The following is a 13,081-nucleotide window of genomic DNA, read 5'->3' on the forward strand; positions in this document are numbered from 1 at the left end:
ATAATGAACTTTTGTGTTAAATCATCAGTTGTATATTAATGTGTCATATGAAAGACCTTACAAATCTTACAAAGATTTGCTTTCTTACCTGATGGAAGGAATTAAGAATACTGGTTAATAAAAAGTTCTTTTAAACTAGAAGTTATACTAATGGACTTTGTGAAGACTGTAGAAATGCTATTTGTAAAAAGAATCAGGCTTAAGAGAAAGAGAAATGACATATTGTAAATTATGTGGAGAGCAAATACCGGGATCCTGGATACAACCCAAAGAATAATGGGAACAAGTGGGCAAGAGGTTGTAAGTCTTGAATATTTATTGCACTTATTTATCCTATTTACCTGTCCCCACTTCTCCTGCCAAATTGAGGGAATCCTAAAATAGAATATTTTTAATACTTTAAGTAAAAATACTATGAGAAGTTTTTATAAACAAACCTTTCTTAGGGTTGGTGTAAGAGGCTGGTAAAGACAGTGTATGTGAAAGATGGTTCAGACATTCATAACTGCTGTAGAAAATTAAGAAGGTGTTTACCACTTCACTTCAAATGTAAAAAGCTCTCAGCTTTCAAATACAAAGTACTGTATTATAAATAATGAAAACTTTTGATGCAGACTGCTGTATGGATTACCTAAGATGAGGGTAAGAGAAAGACATTTTCAGATGAGCACAAACAAAATATATCACCAAAATTGCCTCACTAAGGAATTTGTGAAAGAATACTTCACAGGAGAATTATCCCAGAAACTGTCTGAGATGTTCGAAATAATAGTGAGTAAAGTAAATGGAAATCACTTGAAAAAATCTAAAGAAATATCCATAGCATAAAATTATAATGTCTAATTTGTGGGAAGAAAAAACAAAAATTCAAGGTAATCTATTGCCTGTAAGCCTAGAGCATGTAATTTTAGGTAATTAAATTGTTTAACCTAAAAATCTTTTTCTGAGGAAAGTGAAAATGTGGACCAACTTTCAACACACACACACACACACACACACACACACACACACACTCACACCTTATTAAAAATATTTTCTGTTACTAGTGATTGAATCCAGGATCACTCTACAACTGAGCTAGGACCCTGGACCTTTTGATTTATTGATAGATTGATTGACTGGTGCTGGGGGTTGAACCCAGGAGCACTCAACCACTGAGCCACATCCCCAGTCCTTTGTTATATTTTATTTAGAGACAGGGTCTCACTGAGTTGCTTAGGTTCTCACTAAGTTGCTTGTTTTGAACTCAACAGTCCTCCTTCCTTGGCCTCCTGAGCTGCTGGGATTCCAGGCATGGGCCACTGCACCCGGCCTGATTTATTTATTTTTAATTTTTGCCACATGGTCTTCCTGACAGCTTAGCCTTGATTAAATATGAACTTGAGAATTTGAAGGGCTGCCTTTAAAAGAAGCAATATATGTTCCAGTAACATACTGAGGAAACAAAAAAGAACTGAGAAAAATAATGAACAAATGCACTGAAGAAAAGGTAGTTATAACTAGCACAAAGTAATATATGTAGAAACCAATCCAGTTGTAAAGGACTGAGCTCTTTCACAAAAATCCTTGGGTCTTTAAAGTAGGTTTTAGCAGTCCTCTTAGCTTAAAAAAAATAATGACTTCTAAACAAAAGATAACGGATGTTAAAATTAAAAAAAAATTAAGATACTAGAAAAATATCTCGTATCCAAAGGAAGCAATTGTAGTTGTATAAATAAATTTTAACTGTAGTAACAGCTTAATTTTCCATTTTAAAGATCATTACAAATTGCAGAAGGTTTGATTCATCATTTAAGATACCTTCAAAAATAAGAGCTAGAGCCAGGTGTAGTGGCTGTACTCCCAGCTACTCAGGAGACTGAGGAAGGACAATTGCAAATTCAAGGTCAGACTGGGCAATTTAGAGAGACCCTGTCTCAAATAAAAAGGAACTTGGAAACAATTTTTTTAAAAAAGAGATTTGCTTAAAAAAATGATCAGGGAATTGGGAATGTAGATCAGAGGTATAATGCCTTTGGTTCAATCCCCATTACAGGGGTGGGGGTGGGGTGGGCGGAGAAGAACCGTAATTAGAGGTTGATAAAGTTCCATCACTGTAGAAATTTTGTTATACTTTTTGTACTCAGAAGTCCAAGCAGTTAAAATTGGTCAAGGACAGAATCTAAACTTATACATAAAATTAAAATTGATCTGCTAGATGCAATGACCCATGCCCACAAATTCAAGATTAGCCCAAGCCATTTAGCAATAGCCTATCTCAAAATCCTGGATTTAATCCCCAGTACAGGGCAGAGGGGACTTGGTCTAATGAACATGTGTAGAATTCTGCATACAGAATAAGAATGTATGTTCTTTTAAACATCAAAGGGAGATTTATGAAAACTGATTCCATATCAGTGCTGTAAGAAAACATAAAATTTAAAAGAATCAGTATTGTGGAGACCCTTTTTCTTGATAACAAAGCCATTGTCAGAAGTCAGTAACAAAGACTCCAAATTTAGAAAAAAATTTAAGTGGGGGCTGATAGCACATGTCTGTAATCCAGCAGTTTAGGAAGCTGAAGCAGGAGTGTTAAAAAGTTCAAGACTGGCCAGGCCAACTTAACTATGATCCTGTCTCAAGATAAAATTGAAAAGGGTACAGGGATGTAGCTCAGTGGTAGAGTGCTTGCCTAGCACATGCGAAGCCCTTAGTTCAGTTCCCACTATAAAAAGAAGAATGGGCTGGCATTGTGGCTCAGCGGTGGAGCACTCGCCTAGCACATGCGAGGTCCTGGGTTCGATCCTCAGCACTACATAAAAATTAAAATATTGTGTCCATCTACAACTAAAAATAAATTATTTTTTAAAAAGAAGAAGAAAATTGTGATTTCTCCCTAATAGGCTAATAGGTAAAATAAGAAAAAAAAATCAAAATTAGAAAGTATAAGTGATGCTGGTGACTGACATTACAATACCTGATCTCAAATTTTACTACAAAACTATAGTAACGAAAACAGCATGGTATTGCCATAAAAGCAGACATGAAAACCAATGGAATAGAATAGAAAACAGACAAATCTACATAGATATAGGCATCTGATAAAAATTGCCAAAAACATATGTTGGAGAAAAGACAGCCTTTTAAACAAGTGGAGCTGGAAACTGGATATCCATATGTGTAAGAATGAAACTAGATTCTTGTTTCTCACCCTGCACAAAAGTCAAAGTGGATCCAAGACCTTGGAAGTAGACCAGAAACTTTGTAATTGCTAGAAGAAAACAAGGTCAACATTCCAACAGGAACCAGCTTTCTTAACAAGACCCCTAAAGCTCAAGAAACGAATCAGTATGTGGGATGATTTCAAATTAAAAACTTATGCACAGGGTTGGGGATGTGGCTCAAGCGGTAGCGCGCTCGCCTAGTATGCGTGCGGACTGGGTTCGATCCTCAGCACCACATACCAACAAAGATGTTGTGTCTGCCGAGAACTAAAAAATAAATATTAAAAATTCTCTCTCTCTCTCTCTCCTCTCTCACTCTCTCTTTAAAAAAAAAAAAACTTATGCACAGTAAAGGAAACAGTTAAGAACATGAAGAGAGAACCAACAAAACAGGAGAAAATGTTTGCCAGCCGTTCTTCCAATGGATTAATATCTAGAATACATAGAGAATCCAAAAAACTTAATTCCAAATAACCCAATCAATACATGGGCAAATGCCACTACCTGCACAGCTGAACCTTAAAGACCAGTGAAGAGCTATGGGGATTAAGACAAACATGCAAAGATTTACATAGAGAAAGCTAGGACTAGGTGGGATGCATATCTCTGATGGAGGAACAGTGACCCAGAGCCAGCACAGCACATTTATTCTACAGGTTTTAGGTTGCAGTGCCTCAAGGTATTGTGGTTATCTTTCTCATTCCAAGGCAGCTGTTGTCTGAGCTCAAGGCCAAGTCTCCTATAGTTCCCTGCATTTGAACAGAACTTCCTCAGCAGGGCATTACCATAGCTCTTGAGCAATCTTGTCCTGCAACTTTGCACAGAAAGTTCCCAGGGCAAAGTGCAGCCACAGCTCTGCAGCAGTCATTGACCATGGTCTAAGTTGCCCCTCTCCACAGGCAAATGAACTAAAGACATTTCTTTCTTTCTTTCTTTCTTTCTTTCTTTCTTTCTTTCTTTCTTTCTTTCTTTCTTTCTTTCTTTCTTTCTTTTTCTTTTTTCTAACATTTTTAAAGTTATAGATGGACACAGTATCTTTATTTTCTTTATTTATTTTTATATGGTGCTGAGGTTCGAACCCAGTGCCTCACATGTGCAAGGTAAGCACTCCACCACTAAGCCACAACTCCAGCCCCTAAACAGACATTTCTTAAAAGGAAATGCAAAGGGACAACATATATATGAGAAAATGAAGTTTAAAGCCAGCCTTAGCAATCAGGGAAATGCAAACCAAAACATGGATTTTTATCTCACCCCAGTTAGAAGGGCAGGCATCAAGAATACAAATAAGTTCTGGAGAGGATGTGGGAAATGGTACATTCATGCATGGTTGGTGGCACTGCAAATTAGTACAATCGTTTTGGAAAGCAATGTGGAGATTCCTCAAAAGACTGGAATGGGACCACTGTGTGACCCAGCTGTCCAGCTCCTTGTTATTTACCCAACAGAATTAAAATCATGCTGTAGTGATACATGCATACCCATGTTTACAGCAGCGCAATTCACAACAGCCAGGTAAAGGAACCAGCTTAGGTATTCACCAGTAGATAACTGGATAAAGAAAATGTGGCACATACTCATACACAATGGAGTTTTATCAGCCATAAAGAATGAAGTCATGCCAGGTGCAGTGAGTGGCGCATGCCTGTAATCCTAGTGGCTTGGTAGGCTGAGGCAGGAGGAATGCAAGTTTAAAGCCAGCCTCAGCAAAGGTGAGTTCTTAGCAATTCAGTGAGACCCTGTCTCTAAATAAAATTCAAAATAGGGCTGGGGATGTGGCTCAGTGGTTGAGTGCCCCTGGGTTCAATCTCTGGTACCAAAAAAAAAAAAAAAAAAGAAGAAGAATAAAACTGGCATTTGCTGGTAATTGGATAGAACTATAGAACATCATGCTCAGTGAAATAAGAAAGTCAAGGGTCAAATTTCTAATGTGAAAGTGAGAGAAATAAAGAATTTTTAAAAATATGTATATGGAGGAGGAATCTCATGAAAATAGAAGGTAGAAGAATGGGGTCAAGGAAAGGTATCTAAGTGGAGAGAGGAGAGATGTGAAAGGGGGAGGAACAGCAGAATGAAAGTGACCACTCTATATTATGTGCAGTGTGATATGAGTATACATCACAGTGAGTTCCATTTATATGTATAACAATAGTGCACTAATTAAAATAATAACAAGGAGGGGAGAGAAGGGGAAGGGGGGAAGGAAGGACAGCAGAATAAAATTGACATTATTGCTGTGTGTATATATGTGACTGCATGACCAATGTGATTCTGCAACCTGTACACTCAGAAAAATGAGAAATTATACCCCATCTGATTCAAATGTATGATATGTCAAGATCATTGTACTGTCATGTGTATCTAATTAAAACAACAAATAATAATAATAACAATATCAGTAGAGCAGAAGAAGAGGATTGTGGGGAAAAGGACAGTACTCGGGACTAAATGGAGTATATTAAGTTACGCCTATTAATGAAAATGTTAACCCATAATCATGAATAACTGTAATGTTCTAATGAAAATAAAAAGACACAACAAAGGACAGAGGAGGATATAGAGTAGAAATAATGAAGTAGAAACCCAAAAAAGAGCAACAAAGCCAAATTTCTGTCTCCTCAACTTTTACAATTTTTTTTTTTAAATTTTGTGGTACTGGCATTGAACCCAGGGCATTACACATGCCAGGCAATGACTTGGGGTCCAGGGCTGTGTTGAGGTAAGCCACCCCTGCACTGACTGCAGCTCTGGAGACAGAAATGAAACAGAATGGCAAAACACTGATAAGTCTTGGGCTGGGGCTGGGGCTCAGCAGTAGAGCACTCACCTAGCATATGCGAGACCCTGGGTTTGATCCTCAGCACCACATAAAAAAATTAGATGATATTGTGTCCAACTAAAAAATAAATATTAAAAAACTACTGATAAGTCTTAAATTTGGGTGATACTAAGATTATCTCAAATTTTTAGGGCACCCAGGTCCTTACAAAGAAAGATCCTCTTATGAGGATGCTGAGGCCTCAAATTATTTTCAAAAAATGAATTTTCCAGTGCAGTGCTAGGACTAGACTCGTAAGTTAACATGACACATGAGAAGACGAGTCTCTCTGAGAAGATGCAGGCACAAATGACCCCCAACACACCACCAGAACACGACCAGAGCGACGGTTTGGGATGGCGGTAGTTGGAGGTCATGTTCTGTGGTCCTTGCATTCTCTGAGGAAAGGAAAGAGCACCATAACATTAGACACCAGGAGGGTTGCATCTTGTGACTTCAGGATGACATTTTAGGACAAAGGGACAATGATCAGATTTTTTTTTTAATTAAAAAAGAAGAAAAAAAGCCAGGTACAGTGGCACACACCTGTAATCCCAGACTACCTGGGAGACTGAAGCATGAGGATCACAAATTTGAGGCTAGCCTGGGCAATTTAGCAAGATCTTGTCTCCTAAATACAAAGGATGTAGCTCAGTGGTGGAGCACCCCAGGGTTCAATCCCCAGTTTTACAAAGAAACAAGAACAACAACAACAAAAAAGTGGCGAGGGGGGGGGAAGAGGAAAGAAGGTAGCATAATTGCCTTAGTCCCTCTTGCTGCATCCTCCCATTGTAGAAGGTAGAAAGGCGAGAGAGCTCGAGAATGAACAAAGGTACAAAGGTGAACTTGGTTTCATAAGAAACTCAATCCTGCAATAACACCGTCAATCCATTGGTGAGGTCTCCCCTCTGCTGCTGTTGCCTTGGGGAGATGTTTCCAACAGGCATTTTGGGCAACATGTTCAAACTATGACAATAATATAACAGGACAAATTGAAAAGACATTAAAAGATATATATCTAAGCTGATTGTACCAATAATTACATTATATGTAAGTGGCTGAGTATGCCAGTTAAAATGAAAAATTTAGATTAGACTTTAAACATATGTATTCGTATTCACTATTTTAAATAATAACTTTTATTTTTCCTTTGCATATGTATTTCCCACTTATTTGCTATTTTAAAGAGACATCTAGACATAGGAATACAGGAAACTTGACATTAAAGGAATGGAAATGATTCTCCATGCAACATTAATCAAGGCTGTGTATCTACAGTAAGGTCAAACAAAAGACACTGAGGCAAGAAACGTTACGAGAGGTGAAGTTAAAATATAAGATGGACCAAACTTTCCATTCTCCAGGAAGCTGTAAAGTTCACAGGATGTAAAAGGGGAACAGATCAATTCAGAATGATGGTGGGGGATCCTGACTCCTCTGAGCAACTGGTAAGCCTCACCGCACAGAAGATGAGCAGCATGGACCAGCACACCCACCAGTCATGTTCAGGGCACATTATTTAAAGTTTGCCACCATCCAGGAAGGGTTACCATGGCCACTTGGAGCACATCACTTGAGACTGGTCTCCATGTACCTGCACAGACATTGTTTTGGAGATAGTATTTTGGCTTTTTGTTCTGCTGTTTGTTTTTCCTTATTGTAGGTACTGTTTTTTACTTGCCGTGTTTACTTAACAGTGTGTTTGTGGATATCTTCCCACAGCAATTGATAAGTTGTCCTAACCTCTTTGAAACTCTATGTGCCACTGTTTGCTTATCACCCCTCGAGCGGACATTTAGGTTGTTTATGTTTTTCTAAGACCTTACACATATAGCTTAGTGGTAACTCCAATAACTCTTTATGTAACAGAAAAGCTGTTTCATGGGAAAAGGATGTTTCCTTTTTTTGAGTTTTCAGTATAGTAATATGTACTACTAAAGGCTATAGAAGAACAATAATAAAGGCAGGGCTTTGGACCATCATCAGATCTGCAGAACTCAATTCTTGGTCTTTTAATTTGCATGAACGAATGACTTTACATTTTTGCCTAGTCTGTCAAAACTCATAATTTTTAAATTCGAATTCTCCCTGCAATGAGTGTCTTGACCATTCATGTATTAGCATTTGAGTAACATAAGACTCATATTTCATTCTGTGATGGGAATTGCAAGGTGGTAAGACTCATGTGAATGCCAACAGAGTATTCAAAATTTAGGAAATTTGCCTCTGAACTGTGTAGAAATGTCTAAATTAGAAATACAGGTTAATATTTGGAGTATTCTAAGCCCAATGTATTATATTTCCTCATATCTGAAGTCTTAACTTGACATGCATTAACCTAAACAACTTTAAATATTTGCAAAATTATATTTTATATGAGCCTGTAATAAATGACCACATTACAATTCAGAAGCTGAAAAGCATAGTGAGAGTTGCTATGGGAACCTTAATGTGATATTCCCTTGCTTTCATTTAAATTTCATTTTTAATATTGCATTAACATTTTTGCATTTAATGGATAGATATTTGAATTAATATTGAAGTGCTCTCTCTAATATAAATAAAATATTAGAAATGAAAATGTGATTTTTCTTTCAAGAAATAAATGAACGTATAACCCAAGATCTTATAGAAATAACAGCACTTGAATTTTAATTTATTGGATTCCATTCAGTTATTTTGAAGTTTCTTAAAGGGTTCCTTTTGAAAGATTAAGAAATATTTGTGGATGGTCACATAATTCATGTCGTAATATTTCAAACCATGCAGAATTTCCTGAAGCCTGCTTGGGGGCTTATCGTTAGTTATTCTGTATTCTGACTAGACGACCTCGAAGGCCTCTCCCCTGCTGTCAGTCCTTGATGGTGTGGTCCTCACCCACAGGTGGTGAGCTTAATCTCACCTGAAGCAGTGGTATTGCCAGGTACAGGCGTGGCTATTCCAATCCATCATGTGAACGCTCGGTTGAGATAAGTGATAGGGTAGTGTGCTTTCCTGACTATACAAAGTATTCACTGTATGGGAATAGAGCACTGGAAAATTTTAGAAAATGTGGAAAATTTATGGACACAATTCATGACTGGAAGAAGTTCTTGGTGTCAGCAGACTTCAGTTTTGATACTCAACAGTGATTAGGGCTGTGACTGTGTGCAAAGTCATTTAATCTCTTATGTATAAAACAGAGACTAAATCAAGACCACTTGGTTCTTTTCTTTCTTTTTTTAAAATATTTTTTCACTGTAGTTGGACACAATACCTTTATTTTATTTATTTATTTTATGTGGTGCTGAGGATTGAACCCAGGGCCTCCCATGTGCTAGGTGAGCACTCTACTGCTGAACCACAGCCCCCGCCCCCACTTGGTTCTCTTCTACTCACATACCCCTAAAGGAAATCTGGAAAATTACATATCCCCTCATGCCCTTTGACTTTTTCAAAATTATTTTGCATAAGCCTAAGACATGGCAAAGAATTTAATTTTGGTCATATTAACATTTTTAGTATTTACTTAATTTATCCCTAAAATCTACATATCACAGCAATTTTATACCTATCATCATTCATTTTTAAAGATGCAAAAGTAAAGCTTGGCGATTCTATCTATGTGGGGTAGTCAGATTCAGAGACAGGCAGGGGAGGGGCAGATAGGGAGTTGTATTTTCAGTTTTGCAAGATGAAAAGATTCTGAGATTGAGTGCACAACTTAAAGTGTTTAACATGGTAAATTCTATGTGTAATCAGAATCTTTAAAAATTGAAAGCAAATTTTAAAACTAAAGCTTGTATTGAACAGTTAGAATTTTCACATTATGCCTAGTTTTGTTATTTTATATAAAATCTATTCTCCTCCCCCCCCCTCCTGGAATTTTAATCTAATCTAGTTTTTGTACTTGACAGTATTTTGTTGACTTAGCTGGCTTGATTACATGTCTCTGCAACACATATATCTAGATAAACTTAGATTGGAGACAGTTTTCTCCTGTGATCTCAAGACTCCAAATATGGAGAAATTTCGTTAATTTTTTAGTTATTGGTAGAACATGGTTGACCAAAACAACTTTGCTATTTCAAATATTGATAAAAATAGGTAACAAAGTGAAGTACGTTGGAAATGTAATTCTTTATAATATCTATAAATTGCCTAAATATACTAAGTACATAGTAGAACTGACTAAATGAACAGGACTAGTTGATTAATTATATCAGGAAGGACACTTGCCCCTGTTTGCAAATAAATATGAAGAGTTGGGAGTGGAACAAAGTGATAGAGCACATGCTTAGCATTCATGAAGCCCTGGGTTCAAGCCCAGGTCCAAAATCCTTCATTGTTGGGGACCGCAAATCAAGTCAAGATGGCGCCTGGCAGTTTGCCAGGAGGAGTGGTTTGTAAGGCAACGCCACCGAGCCATTAAAATGGTAGGGATTCCTTATTTGGCTGATTGTTGTAACTGGTTGATGCTAATTGAGTCAAGCTGTGTGTAATCAGTTAGGTATATATACCTCTGCTGTCCTGCAATAAAGTGGCTCCTGCTACCTTGGGTGCCCACTACCTTGAGTTCCCACTCAGTTCCCGCTGAGTTTCCTCGAAATAAAGCAGTTCCCGTTTCAACCTTCAAGTCGCTTGTCATCTCCCAGTTATTGTGCCCAGCTGTACTGCGGCAGTACATATGTGCATAAGTAAAAGAAATGTGGCGATTTTAGTTTAATTTTTTATTCTAATTAGTTATACATGAGAGTAGAATGCATTTTGACACATCATACATAAATGGAATATAACTTCTCATTCTTGTGATTCGTCATGATGTATGCACATATGGTAGTAATGTCCAATTCATTCTATTATCATTCCTACCCCATACTATCTCCCCTCCCTTCACTCCCCTCTGCCTAATCTGAAGTACCTCTGTCATTCCCTAGTTCTTCTCCCTTATTGTGAATTAGCATTTGCATATCAGAGAAAATATTCAACCTTTGTTTTTTTGGGGATTGGCTTACTTCACTCCTCATTATATTCTCCAGCTCCATCCATTTACTGACGAATGCCATAATTTCATTCTTTAAGGTTGTGTAATATTCCATTGTGTATGTATATATCATATTTTCTTTATCCATGCATCTGTTGAAGAACATCTTGGTTGGTTCCACAGTTTAGCCATTGTGAATTGAGCTGCTATAAACATTGATGTGGCTGCATCATTGTAGTATTCTGATTTTAAGTCCTTTGGGTATAAACAAAGGAGTAGGATAACTGGGTCAAATAATTTCATTCTAAGTTTTTTGAGGAATCTCCATACTGCTTTCTTTAATTGTTGCACCAATTTGCAGTCTCACCAGCAATGTAGGAGTGTACCTTTTCCCCCACATCCTCTCCTAACACTTACTATTGTTTTTATTCTTGATAATTGCCATTCTGACTTGAATGAGGTAGAATCTCAGTTGTAATTTTGATTTACAAGAAATGTGGCTTTTAATATCCAAAAATCTAAGGTAATGAAACTCTTGCATAATATAAAACCTTAACTTACCTCAAGGTTATGTTTCTTTCATCTGAAGTGGTAGAGTTGATCTATTGAAAGAAACCTAAAAATTTTCACCCTCTTCCTTGTAGCCAGGCAAAATATACAACTACAACACAAGTGAACAGTCATTTTCAAGAACTCTGGAATACAGAGGAAATGGCCAGTGTCCTAGTAAGACAGAACAGACTTGGACTTCAGAATCAGATCTCTGATATAGAAGAATCAGAAGAAACTGTTTCCTTTGGGAAGAGCACCACGAGAACTCTGCTGAGGGAGAATATTTTAATGAAGACATCCACTGATTCTATTCTTTGTTGAACTTAGATCGAGCCTCAGGGCCTAGCCCATGTCCTGTGTTCCATGAATCTCCTGTGTTCTTTGAACCCTCCCTGATCCTTGGGGAGGGGTTTACTTCTGCACATTTGCTTGTATTCCTCATTTGAAACTTCCATACTATCTTTTTAAAATTATTTAGTTATTCTAATTTGTTATACATGATGGCAGAATGCAATTCATTTCATATTACACATATAGAGCACAATTTTTCAAGTCACTGGTTGTACACCAAGTATTCTGACACCCTTCGTGTCTTCATACATGTACTTAGGGTAGTGATGTCTAGCTCATTCCACCGTCATTCCTACCTCCTTGCCCCTCCACTCCCCTCCCTCCCGTTTGTCAGATTATCTAAGTTCCTCCATTCCTCCCATGCTCCCTTCCCATCGCCATTATGTGTCAGCATCCTTATATCAAAGAAAACATTCGGCCTTTGATTTTGGGGATTGGCTTGCTTCACTTAGCATTATATTCTCCAACTTCATCCATTTACCTGCGAATGCCATGATTTTATTCTCTTTTAATGCTGAGTAATGTTCCATTGTGTATGTATGCCAAAGTTTCCCTATCCATCCATCTACTGAAGGGCATCTGGGCTGGTTCCACAATTTAGCTGTTGTGAACTGTGCTGCTGTAGATATTGATGTGGCAGACTTCCATACTATCTTGACTAATATTTTTATGTGCATCTTCTTTTTCTTCCAATCTATACTGTAAATTCCTGTCCTTTTGTATCTTTCAGAGTTTGTCATAGCGTAGCCACTCAATAATGAGCGACTGCTGGTTAGTTGCTGGTTAGTTCTTAAGAAATTAGGTTTCTCTTGGCCAAAGGAGATGGAAAGGAACTGGAGTCTGCCTGTTTTGAAGACAACAGATTCATTGGCAGAGGATGCGAGCGGCTCCTGGGAGGAAAGGGGTGCTGTCCCCCTCCCAGCATTTTCAGCCACCCACTCCTAGGATTGTTTTCTTTATACAATATCATGCTTGACATTGAACTCACATTTATTTAGCAGAGAGCTTCTGGAACTATTCTTAAATTTTGATTGTAGCATTTAAATTTGATTCATCTAATGAAGAGCAGGATGTGCAGAGAGAAAGAGCAAACCCAATTCTATATAACATGCATCTTATATTTGGTCAAATGAAACTTCCATCAAAACAACCTGCCTGCCAGGAGCAGTGATGCACACCTGTAATCCCAGCAGC

Source organism: Urocitellus parryii, chromosome 7 (assembly GCF_045843805.1).
Source record: "Urocitellus parryii isolate mUroPar1 chromosome 7, mUroPar1.hap1, whole genome shotgun sequence".
In the NCBI taxonomy this organism is placed as follows: domain Eukaryota; kingdom Metazoa; phylum Chordata; class Mammalia; order Rodentia; family Sciuridae; genus Urocitellus; species Urocitellus parryii.